The sequence below is a fragment of the Typopeltis vanoorti genome, chromosome 22 (genome assembly GCF_054136105.1).
Source record: "Typopeltis vanoorti isolate ZY-2024b chromosome 22, IOZ_Tvanoo_1.0, whole genome shotgun sequence".
NCBI lineage: Eukaryota > Metazoa > Arthropoda > Arachnida > Uropygi > Thelyphonidae > Typopeltis > Typopeltis vanoorti.
This window is the reverse complement of record NC_143570.1, coordinates 10,897,257-10,923,086: the sequence shown is the minus strand read 5'-3', so window position 1 is coordinate 10,923,086 and position 25,830 is coordinate 10,897,257. Positions and strand designations below refer to the sequence as shown.

The 25,830-nt window shown below is 37.0% G+C and overlaps 1 long non-coding RNA gene across 1 annotated transcript in view; it reads left to right on the top strand.

The window, feature by feature from the left end:
• Positions 1 to 25,830, top strand: part of LOC150094154 (uncharacterized) — a 44,240-nt gene that overhangs the window by 2,743 nt on the left and 15,667 nt on the right. Inside the window, exon 3 of the long non-coding RNA XR_016550240.1 lies at positions 10,774 to 10,825. This is a non-coding gene — a long non-coding RNA (uncharacterized LOC150094154). The remainder of the gene's footprint in view (positions 1 to 10,773; positions 10,826 to 25,830) is intronic.

Below are 25,830 nucleotides of genomic sequence, written 5' to 3'. Positions count from 1 at the left end.
TAGAATAGTGTTGGGAAAGTATGTTTTCATGCTGGTAAGGATTAGTTTGATAAGTTCTGCATAATGTTTAAGTTGCAAGGCCAGAAGCAATAGTCCAACGATGGGAATGAGGTATAGAAGTTGTGGAGGCTGTCCCACATGGCACTGTTATAATGCCAAACTGTTGTATGGGAGTGGCTGTGTAAATGTTATCGCATGGAGGAGGAGACGAGCACTGAATTGTGGTGAGAATTACCTACAGGAGGCCCATTACATTAACTGTGTATTTGGAAGGGTCGTTGCCGAGAAAGAGATCTAAGGTGTTTGGGGAGTGGTTCGAGTTATCTGGTATTTTGATTGGCATATTGCTTATTTTTGATAATTTAGTGTCTGTGTGAGTATTGGCTTGTGGATTTGTTACTAACTTTTTATTGAATTTTTGAATTTTGCCTTGAATAGGACAGAATGGTGGTATTTACCAGGTCATCTCGTCGAGCAGCGTGAAAATCAAATGCCATTAATGACAGACATTCGAAAATAGTTTGTCATGAGTGCAACATGTATGCATGGTGGAATGTGAATGACGTGTTTGTGGTGAGAAGGTATGGTTTTATAGAAAGTATGATCATGTGGGAGGCTTAATGGATTGTATACAGCACTCAGAAAGGATTAAAACAGAATTTAATACTTCCTATATTTCATCTCAGTCACTAAGATATCTTCAGAATTACAAAAAAAATTAATGTAACGATACACAAATACCACACAATACTAAGCTCAATCACGTGGCTGAGCTTAGTATTATCTAGGTGGAACGTCCTCTAAGGGCGGTTATAGGTGGCCTGGAATGTAAGGTGGGATCTCTAATGATAAGTGCTTCCCAAATCTTAGGAAGCGTAATGCAACCATATTTATTAAGATTTGGTCGATTTCTGAGAGCTGCTGCTGATTCCAAAAATAGTCTCTCTTTTTTTAATTTGCTGTGGTGGAGCATGGTGGTTTTTTTTCCATGAGATCCTGTGGGTTGTATCCAAGACATAGTCAGTCATGGTTGCAGATGTATGACTTGTGTTACTCTAGGTGGATGGTTGCTGATCTGCCCATCTGTCCAAAGTACGCCAGCTTACAGGAACAGGGTATGTTATAAACTCCAGGCATTGAGATAGGAGGGAGCTGATCTTTTGTAGAACAGATAAGGGTAGAAAGTTTGTGGATGGCATTTCTGAACTCTTTCTGAAGAGAAGACTAGGGAATGTGGGAGGAACTGATTATTTTTTTTTTTTATTATTGTAGCCATTGGAGAGAAAGTTTGCTTATGTATGTGGTCGAGCTCAGTTGTGAGGGCGATTCTTGGTTAGAGTTTTAATAATGCCATATTATTGAATGGGGTGGTGGTGGGAGAGTTTGTGAATGTATCTACCTGTGTGCATAGGTTTCCTATATACAGTGAAGGAAAGTGTACTGTTAGGAAGGCATGTAACTGAGGTGTCTAGGAAGGGTAAGCTATTGTTCTTTTCCTTTTCCATTGTAAACCGGATTCGTGGATGTAGGCTGTTGAGGTGACTGAGGAAGGAGTCTGTGTCTGGGCCATGAGGCCAAATAGAGACCACATCACCAACATATCTTAGTCAGGTAGTTTTGAGAGGGGATGAGTCTATGGCTTGTTTTTCAAAATTTTCCATATAAAAATTGGAAAGGAGGATGGGGAACCCATGGCGGTTTTCCTTATCTGCTTGTAGATTTTGTTCTTCGACTATTTCTGGAAGAATTCTAAAGTCTGATTCTCAAAATAGTCTCTAAAAGAGACGAACGCTGCCATTGGCTCCTTACAATCAGAGCTCTCTGCTCTACTTAACCCTGAGCTTTAGTCCATTCTCTCTGGCATCTCAGAAGCTTCTGCACAGAAAAAATTTCAAAAAATAAAAAATAAACATATCAAAAAGTATAACAATCTGTGTAAATCCAAACCACAACCGCAAATTCACCTGCTCCACACAGTAGTTAATCTATCTTCCAAAATGCTAAACAATGATACTGTCAGTGCCATAACCCTCGGCCACAATTTCACAGTCGCACCGAAAGAAGTGGCGGTGCTAGATGTAATGTATAATATCGAACGCGGGATCTGTCACTTAGTGCAGGAGATAGCAAATAACATCATGACATTGCCAACATCCTCACCCAGTCTTCACCTCCAAAAAGTAATTTATCATCCAGCTAATGCACTGCTCTCAGGAAATTATGGAAAGAAAAAAGTATCATCGTCATCACTAGAGTGGATAAGGGTAATGCCAGTCGTTCTTAATGATATTGGAATACAATCGAAAAATGGAGATTTTCCTCGGAGATCACTCTACCTACATCCCACTAGAACACAACCCCACAAAAACACAAGTTAAAAAAATTAAAAAACTTAAGTATCTTCCTGGCATCTGGCCATTTCTCTGACCCACTCCTCCTCCTCGTTGAACTTTCCACATCCTATATAAAAAAAACTCTACCCATTTTAAAACCCTAATAGAAATCTAACCTTAAATAACACAGACATATTGGTAAGCTTTGACATCTCACTGTTTACCAATATTCCTTTAATTGATACCTTAACACTCTTAGAAAACATTTTTCCTTCTGACATCTTAGATCTCTTTTCCTTTGCAATCAATTCTGGTTATTTTTCTTGAAAGAACAAAATCCACAAGCAGATAGAGGAAACCGGCATGGGTCCCCCCCCCCTCCCTTGCCAATTTTTATATGGAAAATTTTGAAAAACCAGCCATAAACTCAGTCCCTCTCAAACCCTCTATCTAGCTAAGATATGTAGATGATGTGTTCTCTATTTGGCCTCATGGCCCAGACACTGACTCCTTCCTCAGTCACCTCAACAGCCGACATCCAAGAATCCAGTTTACGATGGAAAAGGAAAAGAACAATTGTTTACCCTTCTTAGATGCCTTATTTACACTCCTTCCTAACTGTACACTTTCCTTCACTGTATATAGAAAACCTACGCACACAGGTGGATACATTTACAAACTCTCCCACCACCATCCCGCTCAACAATATGGCATTATTAAAACTTTAATCGAGAGAGCCCACAATCTTTGTTCCAGTGTACAACTGAGCTCGACCACATACACAACACTTTCTTCTCCATTGGCTACAGTGATCACAGTATTAAAAAAAATAATCAGTTCCTCCTCCATTCCCTGGTCTTCTCTTCAGAAAGAGTTTAGAAATGTCATCACCCTACGTCCGTGGCACATCGGAAAAAATAGCCAAGATTTAAAAAAGTACGACCTACACACAGCATAGAAGCCCCACTGCAAACTTGCTACCCTTATCTGTTCTACAAAAGATCAGCTCCCTCCTGTCTCAGTGCCTGGAGTTTATAAAGTGCCCTGTTCCTGTAAGCTGGCATACTTAGGTAGATCAGCAACCATCTGCCTAGAGGAACACAGGTCATACATCTGCAACCATGACTATGGTCAGTCAGGCCTGGCTGACCATGTCTTGGATACAACCCACAGGATCTCATGGAAAAAAACCATCATGCTTTTTTTAATTTGCAGACAGCAAATTAAAAAAAGAGAGACTATTTTTAGAATCAGCAGCAGCTCTCAGAAATCAACCAAATCTTAATAAATATGGTTGCATTAAGCTTCCTAAGAGTTGGGAAATACTTATCATTAGAGATCCCACTTTACATTCCAGGCTACCTATAACCACCCTTAGAGGGCACTCTACCTAGATAGGATTTTGAGTCACCCGTGTGGTTGGGCTTATTATTGTGTGGTACTTGTGTATATGTTACATTAGTATTTTTGTAATCCTTGAAGATGTCTCAGTGACAGGTGAAATATAGGAAGTATTAAATTGTTTTAATCCTTTCTGAGTGCTGTATACAATCCATTAAGCCTCCAACAAAATTCTTTTGTAGAACGGATAAGGGTAGCAAGTTTGCGGTGGGGCTTCTATGCTGTGTGCAGGTTGTACTTTTTTAATCCTTTCTTAAGTACTGTGAGGACATCATGTCCTCACAGCACTTGAGCCTCTACACACAGATAGAAAGTATATTTTGTTATACTAAGAGTTCATGAATGTGAAACAGACTGAAGGAATGAAAGTTGGCATAAATGTTGGAATGAAAGCAAGAAAGACTGAGGGAGATGAAGAAGTGAAAGTTAGTGATATGGGAGCAAAAGAAAATATGAATTATGAAATGGAAGTAAGTTGCAACAGAATGAGAGGTAGTGAGACTGTAAGCGACAGAGTAAAATTGCTAGGATGCAAGATCTTGAAGAGTTATTCGAAATAAGAAGCATTCAGAGATGTGGAAACAAATGAGAGTGCAAAAGAATTGAATGAAAAAGGGAAGGAAAGAGGTGACAAATATTTTGAGAATAAACTATAGAGGTTCCATTGTTTAGAGGATTGGTTAATGAGAGTCCATAAGGTCTGCTATCCAGGAGGGAGAATGAGCCAAATAATTCATGGTTTGAACATTAGGAAGAAATGAGCAAGAGAATTCATGGACAAATGATTAAATGGACATAAGGAGAATGTAATGGCAAATATCAAGAGGTTATGAAAGAGAGTGAAAGATCACAGTATAGTGGGACAGGTTTTCAGTGTGTTTGCCAAGATATGATAATGATGAGTTGAGATGGAGAGCCAGAATCATTAATGGTATGCTGGCAGAGCTGTGCAAGGAGAGGGGAGTTTGTGGATGTATGGCATGTATTTGAGGGAAGAATGGAATTATACAGATGTGACAATTTGGTTTTGAACGACTTTGGAGTGAGTGAACTCCATGGAGAAACTGTTGCTAAATGGAAATGCAATGTGTGATCTAAGCAAGAGATCAGAAGTAAGAGGTGAAGTGAAAGATCAGGAAAGTGGTACAGAAGAGAATGAAGCTCTTGGAAAGTAGTGCAAGAGATGAAGAGAGAACAGGAATTCAAGAGGAACAGGAAAACAGGAGGCTTGAATTGAAAGGGAGTATGACATTGGATACTGTAGTAGTAAATATGCATATAGGGGATGAACAGTATAAAAACGGACTAAATTGGGGTGCGAGTGGGGTAGTTGACTGAGTGGATATGTGGTAATAAAGGTGACTGGACAAGGATGTGTGGTGGGAAAATTGCAGCCAGTGAGTGGCTTGGGTAGGACTAGTTATAAACATAAAAGTGAACTGATGTGTTTATTTACAAATGCCAGGAGTATCAGAAATAAGAGATTGTTTCACTGAGTTTATTTGCCCCAAAATTGTTGGTGAGTGAAACATGGTTGAATGAAGATAATATCTTGTCTTCATTCAACATATATTGAAATACAAATTAAAGGGTACAGTGTTTTTCTAGAGGATAAAGGACAAGAAAGGAGGAATGCCAGTGATCATAGTAGGGGAATTTTGTAGACATGAAAGAGGGAAATCGTAGCAATTGTTTTAAGGCAGTATGGTGTGAGGTGGATATTGACAGGAAGAGATATTTAGTTAGATGTTGCTATAGGTCAGGAAATGTGGAGGATGGTGATAAAATGTATAAGCATTTTGGATTAGTGAACAGGAGATGATTATTATAGGTGATTTTAATTATGGTAGTATATTTTGGGAGTAAGGAGAGACGGCTATCTCAGGCATTTATTTAAAGGACATGTCATGATTGAGAGTTATGGATTTGATAATTTCATCAGAGGATGTTATTGTGAGTGGGGTTTTCCACTTCCCTTCAGTTAATGAGGTGAGTGGTAAGAAAATAAATGCTGCTTGTGAAATGACAAAGAAATAAGTAACAGCATCAATATGTGAATGTATTCTGGAGATCAATACTGAATTAAGGTAGATGTGAAATGGATGAATGAGAGGATTAAGCATGAAATCTAGAAGAAGGCTTTGGAGGCAGCATAAGATGAATAATGGTAATTAGTTTGCATGAAAAGTACAGAGCAGGCAGGAGAGTGACTAGGGAAGGACAATAAAAGTACAGTATGAAATTAGCAAATCAGCCCAAGAAAATCCTTATGACTTCTTTGATATGTGGTAAGTAGAAAGAATATTGATTATAGTAAGATTATGTTAATGGATGAAAGTGGGAGCTGCAGTTGACATAAGGTATTCAGTGAGCATTTCATCAAAGTTTTGAAAATTGTTTCATTTAGTTATACTATAAATTAAAGATGTGCCAAGAAATTATACTCTTGGTTTCATTTTTTTGTTGAAGTGCAAGCAAACAAAGTTTGTGCATGAAGTAACTTCATGACTGGCCTACTTGTGTATATATAGTCTAATGACTTCACATCAATTGCCTTTAGTATCCCATAATGCAAGGCCCATATCCTCACAGACATGTATAATACTATGCATTATGGGAAGGGCCACTATCCAGACCATTTTCAACCTTTGAGGTCTCACCAGTGGGAGCCAGATCCAGAAGAGATAGATACCAAGGTTGAAGTAATATAGAAGTCATATTTCCCATATACAAGTAGTCAAAAGGTGTTGCATCTTATTACTAAAATACTCTGGATTAGAGATTTCAAAAGTTTTTTTTTTCTTTCACTTTTGTTATACTATAAATTAAAGATGTCAAGAAATTATATTTTTGGTTTCATCGTTTGTCTGAGTATAAGCAAACAAAGTTTGCACATGAAGTAACTTCACGACTGAGCTTGTATATAGAAGCTAAGACTTCAGTTACCTTAGTAGGACAAAGGATAAAACCAAGAATATAATTTCTTGTCATATTTAATATTTATAGTATAACCAAGTGAACAAAACTTTCAACGTCTATCTCTAATCAAGTATTTTAGTAATAAGACGAGACATTTTTTGACTACTTGTATATGAAAAATATTACTTCAACCTTGATATCTCTTCTGTGTTTGGCTCCCACTGAGACCTCAATAAAGGTTGAAACTGGTCTGGGTATTGGCATTTCCCATAATGCATAGATTTATACATGTCTATAAGGATGTGCTGAAAAGTTGTGATAATCACCATGAAGGATTTGAGCTATAACCATCTAACTTGCATAGTAACTGTCAATTTTTAGGAAAAGATGACATATTTAATATTAATTAAAAAACTTCAATTAATACTTCCTATATTTCATGTTACATTACCATCTTCAGGGAACATAAAATTAATGATATGTGCATGCAGGCACTAACACTGAACAAATATGGCTGAAGACAACAACTGAAGTCGGTCCTAGAGTCCTAAAAGATGCCACCTAGTAGGCTAAATTTGGTTGTAGTCTTGAAAAGTAGTCTAAGTAGCAAGCTTCCCATATTTGTGGCAGTCTTATGCATCCAGATTTGTTGAAGTTTGGGGAGTTTTTTTAGAGCTGAGGCTGATTCCAGGAATAATCGCATATTTATACTTGCTGCAGTGTAGTAAGGTAGCTTTCTTCCAGCATATTTTGTGGCGAGTGTCCAAAGCATGGTCAGCAAGTCCTGAGTGGCTGTATTGGTGGAAATGGATATAATCCTTATGTTCAGATAACCTGATATTAGCTGTCCTTCCTGTTTGACCATAATAAGACAGTTTTTATAATTACAAGGGACCTGGTATACTCCAAGTAGGTCTAGGGGAAGTGGCTGGTTCTTGGAGGAGCAGATAAGAGATGACAACTTGTTATAAACCATATAAAAAATTGGCAAGTCATATTTTTTAGAATTTTTGTTAGTTTTTCAGAAGTATCCAAATATAAGGAACAGTGATAGATTTAGGGTAGTCCCTGTTATGGAGGGGGTTAAGGTTAATTGGTTTAATATTTTTTGGATTTTATGGGGGTTGTGGTCATTGGCTATAAAAGGTGTTAAGATATGGTTAAGTTCAGTGGTAAGGGCATTGTTATCTGAACTGATTAATTTTGTCCTGTTATACACGGTTTTTATAATCCCATATTGTTGGGAGGGGGGGGTGAATGCATCTACCTGTATGTGTAGGTTTTCTGTAAACAGAGAAAGCCAGGGATCTATCAGGCTGGCACGTAATCAGTGTCTATGAAAGGGAGATTGTTATGTGAATTGACTATTTGGAAAATGTTGATCAAGCATCTGAGAAAAAACTATTTTAATACCAACTAGGTTGCTAAACTCCTCAAACCACATAGAATAAGAGTGACCGTTAAACCTAAAGATAAAATTCGACAACTCTTAAGATCTCCAAAAGACTTCCATCCTTTCTTTAAATATGCTGGAGTTTATAATATCCCATGCTCGAGCGGTTTAAGTTACAGCGGCCAAACTTCAACAAGCCTTGAGATAAGACAGAACACATCAGATATGTCAAAAACAACAGACAAGATATATCAGGCTTATCTTCCCATTTCTCCATACCCAACCATGTCATTGAGTGAGATAAAAGCTGTATTCCTTTCCTTACATAGAAGAGGATTACCACGCTCGTATTTTTAAAGAAGCCACAACAGTTGCCCGTTCTGTAGAATATCTTAATAGGAACCAAGGTTTAATTTTATCCGAGATCTGGAAGACCCTAATTAGATCTCTAAACACACAAGAAATATGAACTTTAAGTACCAACTATAAAACATTCCTAAACAACAAGTGAAATCATGTACGTGCCACACGTGTATTGCACACGTTTAGTGTTGTTTTCTAATTTATAATTAGAATTCTGTTAATGTCTAGTCTGTAACATGTTTTGTTAGCTTTAGTTTCTATCATCAGACCTGTACCCTGAAGATGCCAACAGCTTTAGTTGGTGAAACTAGTTGGTATTAAAATAGTTTTTTCTCAGATACTTGATCAACATTTCCCAAATAGTCAATTCACATAGCTTCTGTGGTCAAGAAAAAAATATCATTTAATAGGAGATTGTTATTGTATTCTTTTTCCAAGGTAAACTGGATCCGAGGTGTTGATTGTTTTAAGTGTGAAAAGAAGTTGTGGAGAGTATCCAAGCCAATGGGCCAAATAGCAAACACATCATCTACATAGCGTGGCCAAACAGTGGGTTTAAGTGGAGCCGTGTTTAAGGCTTTTTCTTCAAAGATCTCCATAAAGAAGTTGGCCAGAGGTGGAGAACCCATAACTATCCCCTCTATTTGTTTATAGAATTTTCCCTGCCAAACAAAATAGCCTGAGTTCATGGTAAACTGAAATAGGGCTGAGATATCGATATAGCCAAACTTGCTATTTTTCCCCAATTCTATATTATCATATTAAGATAATGTGATACTTTTCAATTCTTTTCTTCTGCACAAGTCTCTGACATTGCCCTCATTTCTTTGCCACCTAGCTCACACTGCATCCCAGGTAACTTGTACCAGCCATAATCTCATCCATATTTTGATCTCCCTTTATTGCAGTAGTCATATGTTTTATCACTACTCCAGAAAATCAGTCCTTCAACATTTTCTGGAGTAGTGATAAAACATATGACATTTTATTCAAGTCATTTTGAATCTCAATAGATTCCACTCTTCACAGCCTTCCTCTTGCATCCATATTCCCTTATTTAGCCTTCCCACTATCATTCTCTTTCCATTGCTCATTTTTTGTCAGATTCTTCTTTCTCCATCCTATCTTGTCTTTCTTTAACTTTGTGTTTCACTTCCTTTCACTATTATTTTCTTGTTATCTTGACTTTTTTTTGTCAGTTGCATTCTTGACATGCACCCTCTCAAGTCTCCTAATCTCTTCATCTTCCTCTTTTCCTGAATGTAATCCTCATAACTTTTCTTCCTTAGCACTTTGGGAGAAGGGGAATATCGAAGGCATTCATCTCAGACATCTTTACAAAGAGCTAGCATTGTTTTTAGATGACTTATCTTCATGGTCTCTGAGAATCAGCAGTTTAAAAGTGTGTCAGTTAAAGCTTTTCTTATATGGATTTTAAGCCAAGTGGTCTGTTCCAGTCCCATTGCATCATTTTCTTTGATTTTACATTACTATTATTAACACCAGACTCTATGGGGTCAAGACTCATCATGGGAAGTAAAACAGTGTTACAAAAGTCTATCAAATCATGCTTTAATGCATTCAATGTATCTTCATTCACTACAATGTTAGGCCAAGCATTCCACTCAACATGCAAAGAACCTGCTCCTTATACCCCTGTTTACACCCTCCTTATACAGCTTCCAGGTATGTCCTCTTGTTCTATATCCCACTTCTCCCATTCTACAAAAAATTTCTTCCACATTAACCTGGTAACAACTCTTTATCAACTTAGATGTCTCAATCATATCTCCTCTCTTCCTCCTGTTTAAAGGGCTTTGCAAGCTGCATTTCCTCAATCTATTCTTGTGTCCCAAAGACCAGTATGACCTTAGTCTTCTCTGAACCTTTTCCAATATATCCTTATCACCATGAAAACCAGGGGGCCAAATCTATGCACAATAATCCACACAATACCTGATCAAGACCTTATACAACAGAACCAGATCCTCTTTATTTCTACAAGTCAAGGTCCTCTGCATTATTGCTATAATCTGATGTGATGTCTTAACAACTTGCACAGTATGACTTCAGATCTTATCTCCTCGACTTCCTCCAAAATTTCCCCATCAAGTGTATATTTTGCATTCTGTTGTTGCCTACCATATTTCAAACCTTACACTTGGCAACATTGAATTGACAGTTCCATACTGTTGCTCTTTCGTACAATCTGTTCGATCTGTTTTCATCTATGTACCCCCAATGTATACATTTTTGATGTTTTATTTTTGGAGTAACGTGAAATCTTTTCGGAACTCTATATCATAATTATCTTTTCTAATTTTATCATACTTTTAACCTTTTTCATTGCTTTTATCTAAACAGGGTGAGAATGTGGCTAGCTCGTGCTTTCTTCTCTCCAATCAAAGTTTCACAGGTATGTGGTATGCTTGTTCTTAAAAATTAATGCAGGTGTTATATAGTTAAAATATATTTAATATATTACTCAATATGCAGATTACTTACAAATGTAAGACGAAACATTGCACAATGAATTTTATATATATAATTGTTATGTTACAATCTTCTGTAATGTGCGATACTGTACTATAGAAACATGCTTCCATTAGTTTCCATGATTAGAACAGAAGACAAGACTTCTGTTCTAATCATGCCTATATATAAAAGCTAAGGAAATTAAAATGAGTAGATGTATCATGAAGGATGGATTTTTCAAAATCTTTGGAATGGTTGGCTAAAATATGAATGAATCGCCATTTTCCTGATATGTATCATATTACATTCTGTCCTATTGTATTACTCACAGTATCCCATAAGAAAGCAGACACCCCCACTGTATGACTGTGATGGTAATAAAGTGGGTGTCTGCTTACATGATAATTAGAACTGAAAAAATGTTGCAGTTAGTGAATTTCATTTGCTGAGCAATGTGACATTTTTTTACCTATAATTATCTAAATGTTGTAGTTTTTTTTATGTTGAGCCCATACATAGGAGGTTGGTTGGTCAACCTATGGTACATTAGTACCGTGTATGGGTGGTGGGTTGGGAAAGGAGGAATTTGTTTACATTTGATTTGAATGACTTTAAATTGTATTCCTTGGGGAACACAGCAGGTGGGAGACTGTTCCACAGTGCAGCAGTTGCAGGAAGGAAGGAAGAGGAAAAGAAACTTGTTCTGTTTGTTTCTAGGTGAACTGTGAAGGGATGTTGTGCAGCAGCTGTACGTGTTCCAATAAGTTTAGTACTGAGCAGAGGAATTATTGATGATATTTCAGATGAGCATTTCCCATGGAAATGTTTGTAGAATATACATACTGCAGAGACCATACATCTGTGTGAAAGAGGGGGGCGATTGGTAAAGGATGGATTATTGATAAGTATTGAGTCAAGCTTTTTGTGGCCCTACCCCATATGTGAGAGCAGTATTCAATAGTTGGGCGGATTTGTGACTTGTATAATGTTAATAGTTGTTCGGGGGTGAAGTAACGTCTTGAGCGAAAGAGAAATCCTAGTTTTTTTGAGACTGAGGATGCAATGTTTGAGTTATGTTTATGCCAGGAGAGGTTTGATGTGAGGGTGATTCCAAGGAGTGAGATCTCAAACTGTCTGGAGATTTGGGTATCATTAAAAAGGATATTGGGAAAAAATGGTTCTTTTTTATGGGAAATAGTACAGAACTGGGTTTTATTGGCATTGAAATTTGAGGTTATCTGAACCCCATTGGAGGATGGCTTGGAGATCGGAGTTGAGGGTTGCAGTGGTTGATGTTCTGTAGGTTGAAGTGAGTTGTGTAGGGTAAGGTTTATCAAATGCAAGTGAAGAGTGTAGTGTGCTGTCACCTGCAAAACTGTGTATTGGGTTGGAGGTCAATTGCAGTAGGTCATTGATATACAGCAGGAAGAGGGTTGGTGAAAGGACAGAACCTTTTGGGACTCCAGCATTAATTGAGTGGTGAGAGGATAGGGAGCCGTCCACCATCACACACAGTGTGCGTCCAGACAGAAAACTGGCGATCCACTACAGAAGCCCTGGGTCAGACTGAATGATGGTAGTTTGCCGAGTAGGCCTTTGTGCCAGACCCGGTCAAAGGCTTTGGAGATATCTAGTGCAACCACTTGAGATTTGCCAAACCTCTCCATAACCTTCGTCCAGAGATGGGTGACGTATGCGAGTAGATTTCCTGTTGATTGGCAGTGGCGGAATCCGTACTGGCTGTCATTTATTTGGTGAGTGCCTTCAAGATAGTGTAGGAGTTGGGAATTGATGATTTTTTCCATTACCTTCGACAGGACTGAAGTAAGCGAGATAGGACGGTAATTGGATGGCAGTGACTTGTCACCCTTCTTGGGGATGGGCTGAATATAGGCCGATTTCCAGTTTGTGGGATAGATTCCAGTGAAGTAGGGGAGTATATATAGGTGACATAGGATAGGGGTCAGTTCTGGAGCACAGACTTTCAGAACAATTGGGGGAATGCCATCGGGGCCAGGAGACTTTTTTGTCTGATTTGGACAGTATTTTTCAGATCTCATCCTGGCAAAAGGATATGGGGGCATTGTATGTTGGATGTCTGGAATGGTTGGGGGACATTTACTATTGTCTGTTATGCATGCATTTGAAGCAAAGTATGAGGCCAGAAGGTTGGCTTTTTCTGTGGGTGATGATGCAGTAGAGCCATCGGGTGTGATAGGGGTGGGAATAGTGTTGGGCAGAAATTACGGCCAATTGCTTTGGCGAGAGACCAAAAGGCTCGGCTGCCGTTTGGATAGGCTGCTAGTTTCCTGCTTTTTGCTCTTTCGAACTCTGTTTTGGAAGTGTGTATTGTTTTTTTGCATTTATTACTGGCTTCGGTGTAAGCTTTGAAGGAGGATGGGGTTCTTGATTTCAGCCAGTTGTGGTATGTCTGGTGTTTCATCTCTACAGCCGTGGCACATCTTTCGGAGAACCAGGATTTCGTTAGGGAATGGCAGTTCAGGATGCTGTGTGCTATGTATTCATGCCAGTGAGGATTACTTTGGTAATAAGCTCTGTGCATATGTTTGGGTTGGAAGGCCGGAAGCAATAGTCCAACCATGGGAATGCAGCATAAAAGTTGTGGAGGCTGTCCCACTTGGCACTGTTATAGTGCCAAACTACTCTTGTGTGGGAGTGTCTGTGTAAATGTTGTTGTTGAATGGGGGAGGAGATGAGCACTAGGCTGTGGTCAGAATTGCCCAGGGAGCTCACTATTTTCACTGTGTATTTGGAGGGGTCATTGGTGAGGAAGAGACCTAGGGTGTTTGGGGAGTAGTTTGGGTTATCTGGACTAGTTGTGTAAGGTCATTAGTGATGGCAAATGTTTTGGCATCTCTGCCTGCAAGATCTGTACAGCTGGAGGAGAAAAGCTAGCTAGCTAGTGTTGTGGACTTTAAAATCTTCTAGGAGGATGATTTTGCTGTTGGGAAAGTGGGATTGGAGAAAGTCGATTTTTAGAGAGGAAATTAAAGAGCTCACGGTGGTTGGTTGTGTTGGGGGAGCGATAGAGACAGCAGATGAATTAGACTGATTGGGGAAGGGATATTTTCAACCAAAGGAAGTCCAAGTTGGGTTATTCTAGGTATACAGATCTTCTGATGAAGAAATGTTTTTTTTTTTTTTTAAATTTGCTTTTGTAACTTTTTTCTAAGAAAATATTTAAGTTAAAATAAACTTCTTCAGCTAGTTGAACCTAAGGTTCTCAGCTGCATGTACTAGCTTCCCTTTTTTATTCCAGTTCTGGATTCCTATCTCAGCTAAGTCTTTTTGAGATATTAATCTCCCAATGCATCTGCAGTCTATCTCTGGGTCACTTTCCATCTTGAATGCTTGTTTAGCCATTCTCTCCTCACCCATTTTATCCACATGTCCAAGCCATCTCAGTTTGTTTGCTCAAATCTCGTCAACTAGAAGCAGGGATCTATAGAGTTCATATAGTTCTTTGTTATGTCATCTCCATTCACCTGTTGTGTTATGTCTTACAGGTCCATAGACTTTTCTAAGCACCTTATTTTCAAAAATCTGCAATGCTTTTGCATTTGTTATACTTTAGGTTTCTGCTCAATATGAAACAATAGGTCTAACAATTGTTTTGTATATTTCTGTTTTAACTCTATTTGATAGAATTTGGGAAGATAATAAATGATGTAGTGAATTATAATATCTATTGGAGGCATGTATTTTAGCTTTTATTTCTGTACTAATTTTATTACCTTGAGTAATCAATGTTTCAAGATATTTAAAGGAGGCCCTTTAAATTTAAATACTGGCCCTTTTTTACCAATTTTTCTAGTACTTTTACCACCATGCCTGAGATACTAATTGGTCTATAATTTGCTACTGTAGTCTTAGAACCTCCCTTATGCAAAGGAATAATTTTGCACTCTTTCCACTCCCTTGGAACTCTACCAGGGCTGAGACTTAAATTAAACAGCTTAGTCAAAGGCATAGCCCAGTTCCCTTGCATATTCTTGCAAAACCCTAGCTGATATCCCATCTAATCCCACAGCTATATTTACATTGAGATTCTGCAATATCATAAGAACAACCCCAATTCATCCACCTCTGTTCCCACTTTAGTGTTTGTCACATAGGTTAAAGCAGTAACCTCACTAGAACGATATATGCTTGCAAAGTGGTCACTCATTAACTGAACTATTTTATCTGCTTCCATCTCCTCATGTTCACCATCACTCATTAAGGTTAATCTTCCATAGTTATTCTTCCTCTTACTTGTCACATAACGAAAAAGCTCTGGGATTTCCTTTGGCCTGCTCGGCTAAATTCTTCTAATAATCTGATTTTGCCTTCCTTGCCATACTGGTCACATTTTTTGCCTGAGCCTTGTACTGCTCATGAGTTTGCTGGTCACCTATCTCTTTATATACCCTCCACAGCATTTTATTCTTCTACAGCTCATGCTTAATGATATTGTTCATCCATTTAACTCCTACTTGATTAACCCTCTTTATCCTAGGTATACAATTTAATACTTCTTTCTCTAGATCAGTTTTTCTCAAAGTGTGGTACGCATACCCCCCAGGGGTACGTGAAAGGTCATTAGGGGGATACGTGGCAATTTTCGGCTATGCATAATTAAAGGAGTCATATTTTTCAACAAACAGTGCAATTAGAGACAACCGGGATTAAAAATGGCACTAACTAATGAATCACATCTCCCCTCCAACAGAAACTGCTGTATAGACCAAGCAGAACCATATATTGCCGGTGGAACATATGGTTTTGCTTGACACCACCCCTTTTGTTAACGTGTTAAAACTAAGAAATATATAGTGAATGTGTTTCAAATTCAGTTGAAGAAAATTAGTTTTCTTCAACTGAAGAAAACTAATTTGTCTTTGGTTCGTACGATCTTTTGTTAATACTGCGCCAATCATATGCAGTTCTTTGCTGCTCTACGTATCTCAAGTCTTGTAAATTACTGGTAATTTTTGCTTGAAATAATGGGAAAGAAGAATGAAGCTATTTGGGTAGATGACTTTGACGATGCACACAAGGAAACTGTTCTCGATGCAAAAGTAGTGATAGCGAGTAGGAGCTTCTTGGTAAGTTGCACCATTTTCAATTTTTTTCTGAAAACTTTAGTTTCCGAAAATCCCCGAACATATCTTGCAACACGATTTTTCTAGCTTTAATTTCGGGAAAAAAGTTAGTTATATTCGAGTAAATACGGTATTTTTTTTTAGCTTTCAAATTCTTAAGTATGGATCATTGGTTAAAGATTGAATTTATAAAACCCCCAAAAGAGAGCAATATAGCAAATACAAGTAGCGGTAAGCAACAAGAAAACATTGATATTTCATCTGGATCAAATGAAATTGATAAGAGTGTGTCATCTGACATCTGTAGAGAACCAACCAAAGAGAACCAGGAAAAGGATGAAAACTCTTCAAGTATGATATGAATTACTGGAAATGTGGATTTTCATGGACATGAAATAAAGAGGAACCTATTCCAAATTTTGTTGTATTAAAAATAAATCGTATTTTTTGTTTACATGAACATATAAATTCAAATAAAATAGATATTTAATTTTTAATTAATATTTTAAATTAATTTTTAATTAATTAATTAGGGGTACTTGGTAATAATGAAAATTTAAGAAGGGTACGGATATCTGAATTTTAAGAAAGACTGCTGTAGATAACCCTTAACTAGATCCCATGCACTACTAACATCCTTACCATGCAGTGTTTCATGCCATGGTACAGATTTAAGCTTTTTCCTAAGCATGTCATAATCACCTGCCTTGTAGTTCCACAAATGCCCCTTGTAAAATCTTGCATAGAAGATTTTGTAGAACAATTCCTTATATGCCGATTTTACTAGAAAACGAAAATCCATACAAAATACTTCTGGTTAATTAGCAAATTTTTTATGTTTATGTAGTATGGAAATAACTTTGAGTAAACTTAAATATTGTGACCGCCAAATTTCTGTAAAGAACAAATAAAGTTAAATGCAATTGTAACAAAGGAAAGTTTCAGACGGATTAACTTATGACCTAAGGCAATCACTATCGTGAAGGTCAAGTATGCACGGTTTCCTGCCTTAATGCAGCGACATCAAGGTGGCTGGGAAAGCCCCTCCAAGAAAAATCCGGGGGAATGTATCGGTGGCAGTTCCAAGGTCGAAGGAAGAGAATAAAAAGGGGAAGGATTGATAGATCAAGACTCCTTTTCCCGCAGTAGTTGAGAAGGCTCTTTCTTGTTGGTGGCTTGTGGCGCTTGGGCATGCACTTTTTGGTTTTTGTCATCGCCTCTACCCAGACACTGTTCCGGCTCTCGATTCCAGTCCTCGATGCAGTGGATTCCAGTATGTCTTGCTGATTCAAGGTTGCAGATCCACATCCTGCCAACAGACATTTTGAAGTAATAGAAGGCTCGATTATGCAGTAATGATGGTCAGTTCCAGAATTCCAGCCGTCAAGTTTCCTAAAGGTCTCCATTGATGAATTGTCTTCAATATTGTAAAAGGCACTCGGTAGTGAGCTATACCAGAAGGTAAAGGATGAAGATAACGATCTAAGGATCTACTATTGCGGACTAGATGACTAAAAAGTAAGGCCTTGTATAGGAATTTTCTAGAGGTGAAATTGGTGGCAGAAATTACTATTGTATTGAAATCTTGTTAAAGTTGAGAACAGTAGTAAGGGCTCTAGATCGTGAGTTAAATTTTTGTGAAATATCCTGCTGAGTTATGTGTGTTAAGATAGAGTTGATATGTGATGGTTTAGAGTGCAAGATATAATTTAATGTCCGAGTTAAAATATGATGTAGTATCCACAAGTCTGTTTTAGTGTATAAATAATTTGTAGGAATAATTAGTGCATTAGACTAATTGTTTAAAGGAGAATTGTAAAGCTAGGTTGATTAATTTGAATCCAAGCTAATATTGCTGAAAGGTATAGAGCCTGAGCAGTTTTGATTGTTTAATGTTAACTTTTAGTGTACATTCAATTAGCATGAATAAATTGTTTTGTTTATCAAATAATTTGCCTGATTCCTGCATACCAATGCCTTGCTCATAAAAATCGAATCTGTGTGACCTTGAGTAGCCACGACTGAAATATAGAAATTTTGAGTTGCTAGATGTAGTAATAAGTAAGAGAGGAAGGTTCCGTGTTTTTCTCTGGAAGAATATTCAACTCCTATCTACGAATTTTGATAGTGCAGTCGATACAAACAAATAAATTTTCAAAGTTCAATATAGAAAAACGCTAGTAGTTCAGACAAAGGGCTCTAGCCAGAGGCAATTTCTTGGTTCTAAAGTTTTGTGTACGTGAAGAATCATAATTACGGCCTTGAGACAAAGGGGGGGATTAAAGTTGAATGAGAGGATTAAAAGTAAGAGACTAATTCAAGCAATGTATTTAGAGCTCAGATTTACAACTGTATGTATATTAAATAAAGTAAAATATTGAGTATAGAACTTTTGAACAAGTACAAAAACAAATAAGAGTAATATAGATTTTACAATGGCACAAACGACATATTGTTTTTACACCCTTCTCGATAGAATATTCCTCATGTTTTACAATCTCCCAAGTCAAGACTGCATGGTCACTTTCACCAATTAGAGGCAATGTTGTCACCTTGGTTATGGATAGCTTTTCTGATCCTATGACCAGGCCCAATACTCTCCCACCCCAATTCCCTCCACCGCATGCTACCTTAAGTAATTATCCCTCAGCAGGGGTGTATAAATTCTATTTCCCTCCTGCCATGTGATCTTTCTTCCTTCCAGTCTGTATCTCCATAGTCCCCTATAATAATCACTCGACCTGCACTCATTGTACTAATTTGGCGATGCATGTCTTCCAGATCTGTGAAAACTCTCTGGCCTACAGCAACAACCAACTGTATATTATGTCTTATTGGTTTTAATCTCACACTAGATTGCTTCAGATGAACAGGTACCCTCCTGCCCGTCTCCTGTTCTTTTTGGTTGCAATTCGTCTATCATCAGCATTACTCCTCACCCCATCCTATCTTTTCTATCTTCCCTGAGAATACGAAACCCTTCACATTAAAATCCCTGTAACTACATCTGCTGTTAGCCAAGTCTCACTAATGCCTGTAACTTTTCGTGAGGTTACATTAACGAATGCCAAAAATTCCTCCCTCTTGTTCGTGATACTTTTGGCATTAGTGTATAGAAATGGCAATATTCCTTTATTCCCCCACCCACCTTTACTTTCTGAATTGACTACCCTATTCAATATTTTTGCTTGAGAGACTAGATTCCTCACTTGGTCATTCTTTCTCACACTTGCTTGCTTCATGGGTGCCTTCACACAAACTCTCTTGCTTCCACCCTAATTGCTTAAGTTTCCCTGAATTCGCACGTCAGCATGCTCGGTGAACAAAGCTCAGTCCATCTGCGTTGTACAAATCCTTCTTTCTGTCAAACAGAGAGACCATAGATCCACAAATTCTACATCATTCCTTTTGCACAATCTATGTATAGACTCATTGACTGGCCCTCCTTCTCAGTTTGCCTCTATCATAGCATGGTAGGAGACTTACTATCTTCACCTTCTCGCTCTTCAGTTTTGCCTCTTCTAATAACTCCTGTACATCCTCTATCATAGAATACTTCTTGCTTCTCAAATCATTGACTTACCTGTTTGCATCTGGATCACATAGCTAATATTGTGGATTTTTGCTCCTGGGAAACATGACAAAATCATGTTTCCCAGTCAATCATACTCCCCTGATTATTGAGTCAGTCTCCATACATAATTTTCTACTTAACTTGTGTTTCTTGTTTGTTCGGTTAGTCTTTATTATTCTTTTGGATCACTTCTTTCTTTCCTGCTTCTTTCTTTTTTCAGCCCTGCTTAAATCTTGTCGCTTCTGCATTTTTTCAATTTCGGGCTTTCTCCTATGAAGGATAACATTTTTTAAGTGTGCTATTGCTTTATCTATTTTGTTCTCATTTCCACAGCCACATGTTCGACATTATTAACATAATTTTCCATCTTATCGTCGGTATTTGTTACGTTCTCATCACCTAGCAGACGCTTACTTTTAAAACACTTAATACATACTCTCTCTCTCCAGTTTCAATTTTCTTCCACATATTCTTTCATTTTCTTAATGCATACGTTTTGCATACACTGCACCAAATAATATCCTCAAATTCAAATTGCCTAATAACGTGGTCTTTGCCGCCATTGTTCATTGCTTGGTGCCATGTCAATAATATTGCAATAAATATCACAATAAAAATGTTATAAATATACTAATACTCTAATTTTCCGATGAAAAAAACAAAACAGATAATTGCTAATTTCAAACGAATTCTAAATTACACGACCACTCGCAGTATGAAACCAATGGTTATGGTTTACCAATTATCAAAAGGAAAATGACCATTTTACCCTTGATTGCGATTTCTGCATACATTTAAATATTCAGTTTTATCCTGGTTGATTTGTAATCCTAGTTTTTCAGCAGTAGTTTTGAGTTTTCTAAATGTTCTAATGTCTCCAGAACTTTCTCTAACAAGGCATATGAGTATCCTAATATTGCTGTTCTGTATGTCTTAATATCAAAAGGTTCAGATCTAATTCCATTAGCTAATACCATACTTCGATTGTCAGTGGTGCAAATTTTGATTAAACGTATTATCTTATGAGATATTCCTGGTTCATTTAATATTTCACCAAAGGCCTTCTCTAGAAATACTTTCATATGCTTTTCTAAAGTCTATAAATAAAATATGGACCTGCAGATAATATATATTCCCCCCCCTTTTTTTTTTCTTTTTCTATGTCTAAGTGTAAACATTTGGTCAGCTATTGATCTACCTCTTCAGAATCCTGCTTGATATTCACCAATATTTTCTTCAGCATAAGGTAAGATTCTTTTTAGTATGATATTAAATTTTGTAGCCTGCTGACAATAGTGATATTTCCCTGCAATTTTCATATGCATATTTGTTTTACTTTTTATATACTGGAATGATTAGTGATTCTTTCCATTCTGTGGGCATCTTTTTCCCATATTAATTTTACCAGCTTATGTATATGAGTGGTTAATTCAATACCCCCATATTTAATGAGTTCAGCTACTATTCTATTAGTACCTGGTGCCTTGTTGTTTTTAAGCAGGTTTTATACTTTCCTCTACTTCTTCTAGTGAAGGTTTAATTATTTCTGGGTGACTGTATGATAAGTATTCTGTTTGCAATACACAGCAGGTTCATCACAATTTAGAAGTTTGGTCATGTACTTTCTCCGCCGTTTGCTGTTTCGTCGCTAGTATTTGTCCATTGCTATTGTTGATTACTGTTTTTTGGGTTTCATGGAAAATTTTTCTGGGATTATTTACTGTAAAGTATTTCTGGAGTGCTTAAGGGTCAAAGCTGTATAAATGGAGAGGAGACTTCCATATAGCCTTTAAAGAAACATGGAGAACCGACCAGGGCTTCTGATCTAATGTCAAGTCCTCGCTTTCTCGTGGTGCATCCTTTTAGATATCTAGCTGGATACTGAATGAACGAGGATGGTCTGTGTAAAAATAATCATATTAAAAAATTCTGAATATTTTTAAGTATTAATTATGCTTGTTAGTTTTGTTTTCATACACGCAGTGTCTGCACTTGTGATGTGCTCGTTATGAAAATGTTATATTAGAAGTAACATGTAAAGAAGTAAAAAATTATTGAAGTACTTACTAAACTGATTATTTGTGTTACTTATAAGAAAGTTTGTTGTATTTTAAAATGTTGAATTTTGTGTTTGTGAAAGACTTTCTCTTAGCGCTGATGGATACAGCGAGTCGGCCATTTTATTGCAGTGCATAGTTTCTGACTTTTGTGAAGTGCGCATGCTCCCGGAGAGAACTTGATGTGTGATTGACAGCTGACAAGGAAAGCGTTGCGTATCCAAGTTACAGTTGTAAACAAGAGAGCGTTCGGAAGTTTTTAGAACACTGGCCGGTAAATATTCAAGTTGGGAGGAACTTGATTTTTTTGTGCAGCAGTCAGAAGGAAATTTCATAATGTATTCCGAAAAGGGAATAGTGAAAATAATAGGTTTCAAGCAGGAATAAGTAAAGAATAAAAAGGAAGTCTTGAAACTATAAGTTTTTATAAATTGGCCGGTAAATATTCAAGTTAGAAGGAACTTGATGATTTTTTTGTGTGTGGCAGTCGGAAGATATTTTATAGTGTATTCCAAAAAGGGAATAGTGGAAATATCAGGTTTCAAGGAGAAATAAGTAATGAATAAAAGGAAATCTTGAAACTGTAAGTTTTTAAGGTGGAATAAGTTAAGACTGTCAATTTAATATTGTGAATGAAAGGAGAACTTGTAGCTTGCATTCTAAAGTGAATGTTTTTTCTTAGAGAAAATATTGATAAGGAAGTTTTATAAGTATTAAGAATGCCTGAAAGTGAAAGTTTAGAAAATATATTGAAATAAGAAGATTTTTAGGTATTAAAGGTGCCTGATCTGATGAGTATTACTACTAAAAGGAAAACAGGATATAGTCAAGAAGACTTTATGTGTGTTACATTGATTGATGAAAAGGATCCTGAAAATGAAGTACAGAACCTTGTAACTTCTGGAAAAGAGCCTTAACAGAAAGAGAAAAAGACTATGAACATTTTTTTTGTGATTGTGAAAGAAAAAGTGTTTAGTCTTAAGAGTAAGTTTATATTTTTAAATAAGGCTTGGATCCATATAATCTGTAGTTATAGTTATGTATTATTACTAGAAGTGTATATATATTGTTTTAGTTTTATTAAATGTTTATTTTGTACTTGGTTTTGAGTCAATGATTAGTTGGATTCTGAAAGAGTGAGTTAAAATCATTGCACCAATTGGAGTGAACTCTTTGTGCAAATATAATAACATTTAGGGACACTCGGAGTCAAAAATAAAAATAATTGTTAGTAAAAGAAATTTATATAATATTTCATCTCATAAGTATATAGAGAGAATAATAATATACATAAAGAGGGAGGTATATATAAAAATACATTATAAATAACAGTCTGGCATGGGATGTAGCTGACCAAATTGTATTCTTATTGACTTCAACCACAATGTAAAATGATGGTACAACATGACAATCTCATGCTGGCTGGGGCATCCCCCAGTTAAACAAGGGCTCCGTTGTTTTTGCCAGGGAACCAGGGCAAACAGCGAAAAGTAAGCTACTGGAACAAATCCTGAAACACACCCCAACTCAATATCGCCAGAGTTCAAGATTGATTCTATCAACATGAGAATCTAAATGGCAAAGAAATGGAGCTAGCTGAGGAATTGGATAAGTACCAGATCGATATAATAGGGGTGACCAAAACAAACAAAAAAAATAAACTGGCGAGATCTTTCTGAGCAATAAATACAAAATATTATATTCAGGCAATGATAGTCAGGGAAAAGGAGTATATAGTATTCAACATTAAATATGAAGCTAATCTTTTTGAATGGAAGGCAATATCAAGTAGAGTGATGTGGGCACATATATGAGAATGGAGAACTGGACTTCTACCAAGGTAGAAATAGAGGAATTTTTTTTAAGGCTTTAGAGAAAGCAGCTGACACAACGAAAAAGGAAAAGTAGATAATTGTTGGAGATCTGAATAGCAGAGTAGGAAATGATTGTCAGACATACAGAAATATTTTGGAAAAATTTGGAGGGAAAAAAAAAAGCAAAGCTAATAATAATGGCAAATACTTGTTGGATTTCTGCTCAGGACATGGACTGGTTATTACTAACATGTTCCAACATAAAAATGTGCACAAATTCACGTGGAGAGAAGAGGCAAGGAGAAAGAAAAATTTCATTGACTATGTCATTGTTGATAGTGGTATTTTTCTCACAGGTGCAGGACACTAGAGTGTACAAGGATTTAAAATTGGAAGTGATCACCATTTAGTCTTGAGCAGGATAAAATTTCATATTAAAAAGAACACGTAAGAAAGTTTTAAAGCAAATAAAAGTTGAGACTCTCAGATGTGAAGTGTAGACTAAAATAAACATTCATTAATCAAGAAAAAATGAAACAGTTTGAGAACAGGAAACAAATCTTGAAGATTCAGTGGCAAACCCTGAAGAAAACATTGATTCAGCCAGAGAGGCATGTGAAGTTGCCTTCAAGGAAAAAAAAATCAGAACACCATGGTTGACACAGAAAGTGATTGAAAAGAAGAAAGCATAGCAAAAGTTCCTGGCAAATAAGTTGACTTGTTCTTAGAGAATAGGGACAAATGTAAAAGCTAAACAGTGTAAAACTAGCTAAACAAAAGTCATGGAAAGACTTTGATAAGAACATAGGAAATATCAAGGTGTCAAAATATTCTGGAGGCTGTTGAAAAAACTCAGATGGAGGAAAGAGTGCTCTAAAAGGAATTGCAGATGATAAAGGTGACATGAAACCGGAGAAAAAGATATTTGTGATGTCTGGAGTAATTACTTTGAAAAATTTCTAAATGAAACAAGCAGTGACAGCACAGGAGTACAAATATGAATATGTTGAAGTAGGAAAAAAGCCATCAAAAGTCTGAAATGTGGAAAGGCAGCAGGAGTAGATGATATTAGACCAGAAATGCTGAAGTATGGTGGTATAAGTCTTACAGTGGCTGCACTCCATAGTTCAGAAGCCTTGGACAGAGGGATGAATTCCAGATAACTGGAGTAAAGCTCTCATCATAGTACCAATATACAAAAAGGGAAATAAAACTGATCGTGAGAATTAGAGGTATTTCACTAATGAGTGCTCCTGGTAAAATTTATGAAAGTGTACTTGAGAAATGGTTGAGAAAGATTGTGGAAGGCAAGCTTGGTGAAGAACAAGCTGGATTAAGGCCAAATAGAGGCTGTTGGGATCAGATTTTCGCTTTATACAAATGGTTGAGAAATCATGGGAAGATAAAGTGCTGTAATCAAGTTTTTTAGACCTGCAAGAGGCATATAAGAAGGTGCCAAGAGAAAAGCTATTCAAAACGCTACTGTTATATATTGTCATTGGGACATTATATCAAGCAATACTTAGTCTTTATTTGAGTTGTAAGTCAGCAGTTAGAATTGAAGGAAGTACAGGAAGATGGTTTAATGTTAAATCTGGTGTCAGACAAGGATGCACATTATCCCCTCTGTTTGCAATTATGAAGGAAAGCGTTGTTAAACCTGATATAAAAATTGGAGATGTTAATCTCAGCTCTTTGCTTTATGTGGATGATGTTATACAGGGTGTCCCAAAATGCACGCAAGAAGTAATTTTTCTAATTTTGATAGAAAACGGTTTTTAATTTAAATTTGTAATTTCTTATTGATTCATAAAGTATACAGTATAGGGTTATGCATGGAATAGCATATCGGGTAAATGGCCTCCACGGCTTTGCTGGCACGTACGCACTCTTTTGTCAAAATTTTCCATGAATGTTTTGCATAAATGTGGCTGGATTTCATTGATACAGTGCTCAATTTCCTCCTTCAAGGCGTTGGTGGTCGTGGGCTTGTTGGCATAAACCTTAGACTTCAAAAAACCCCAAAGAAAAAAGTCCAATGGCGTTAAGTCACATGATCTGGGCTGCCAATTCTGATCACCAAAACGGGAAATTACACGACCAGGAAATGACTCGTGCAGTAATTGAATTGTTTCTCGGGCTGTATGGCATGTGGCACAGTCTTGTTGAAACCACATGTCGTCCACATCCATATCTTGCAATTTAGGCACAAAAAACTTGATTATCATGTCGCGATAGTGAGCACCATTAACTGTTATTGCCTTACCAGCTGCATTTTCGAAGAAGAATGGACCCGTGATGCCTCCAGCCCAAAATCTGCACCAAACAGTGACACGTTGTGGATGCATTGTTTCTCAACAATCGCTCGTGGATGCATTGTTTCTCAACAATCGCTC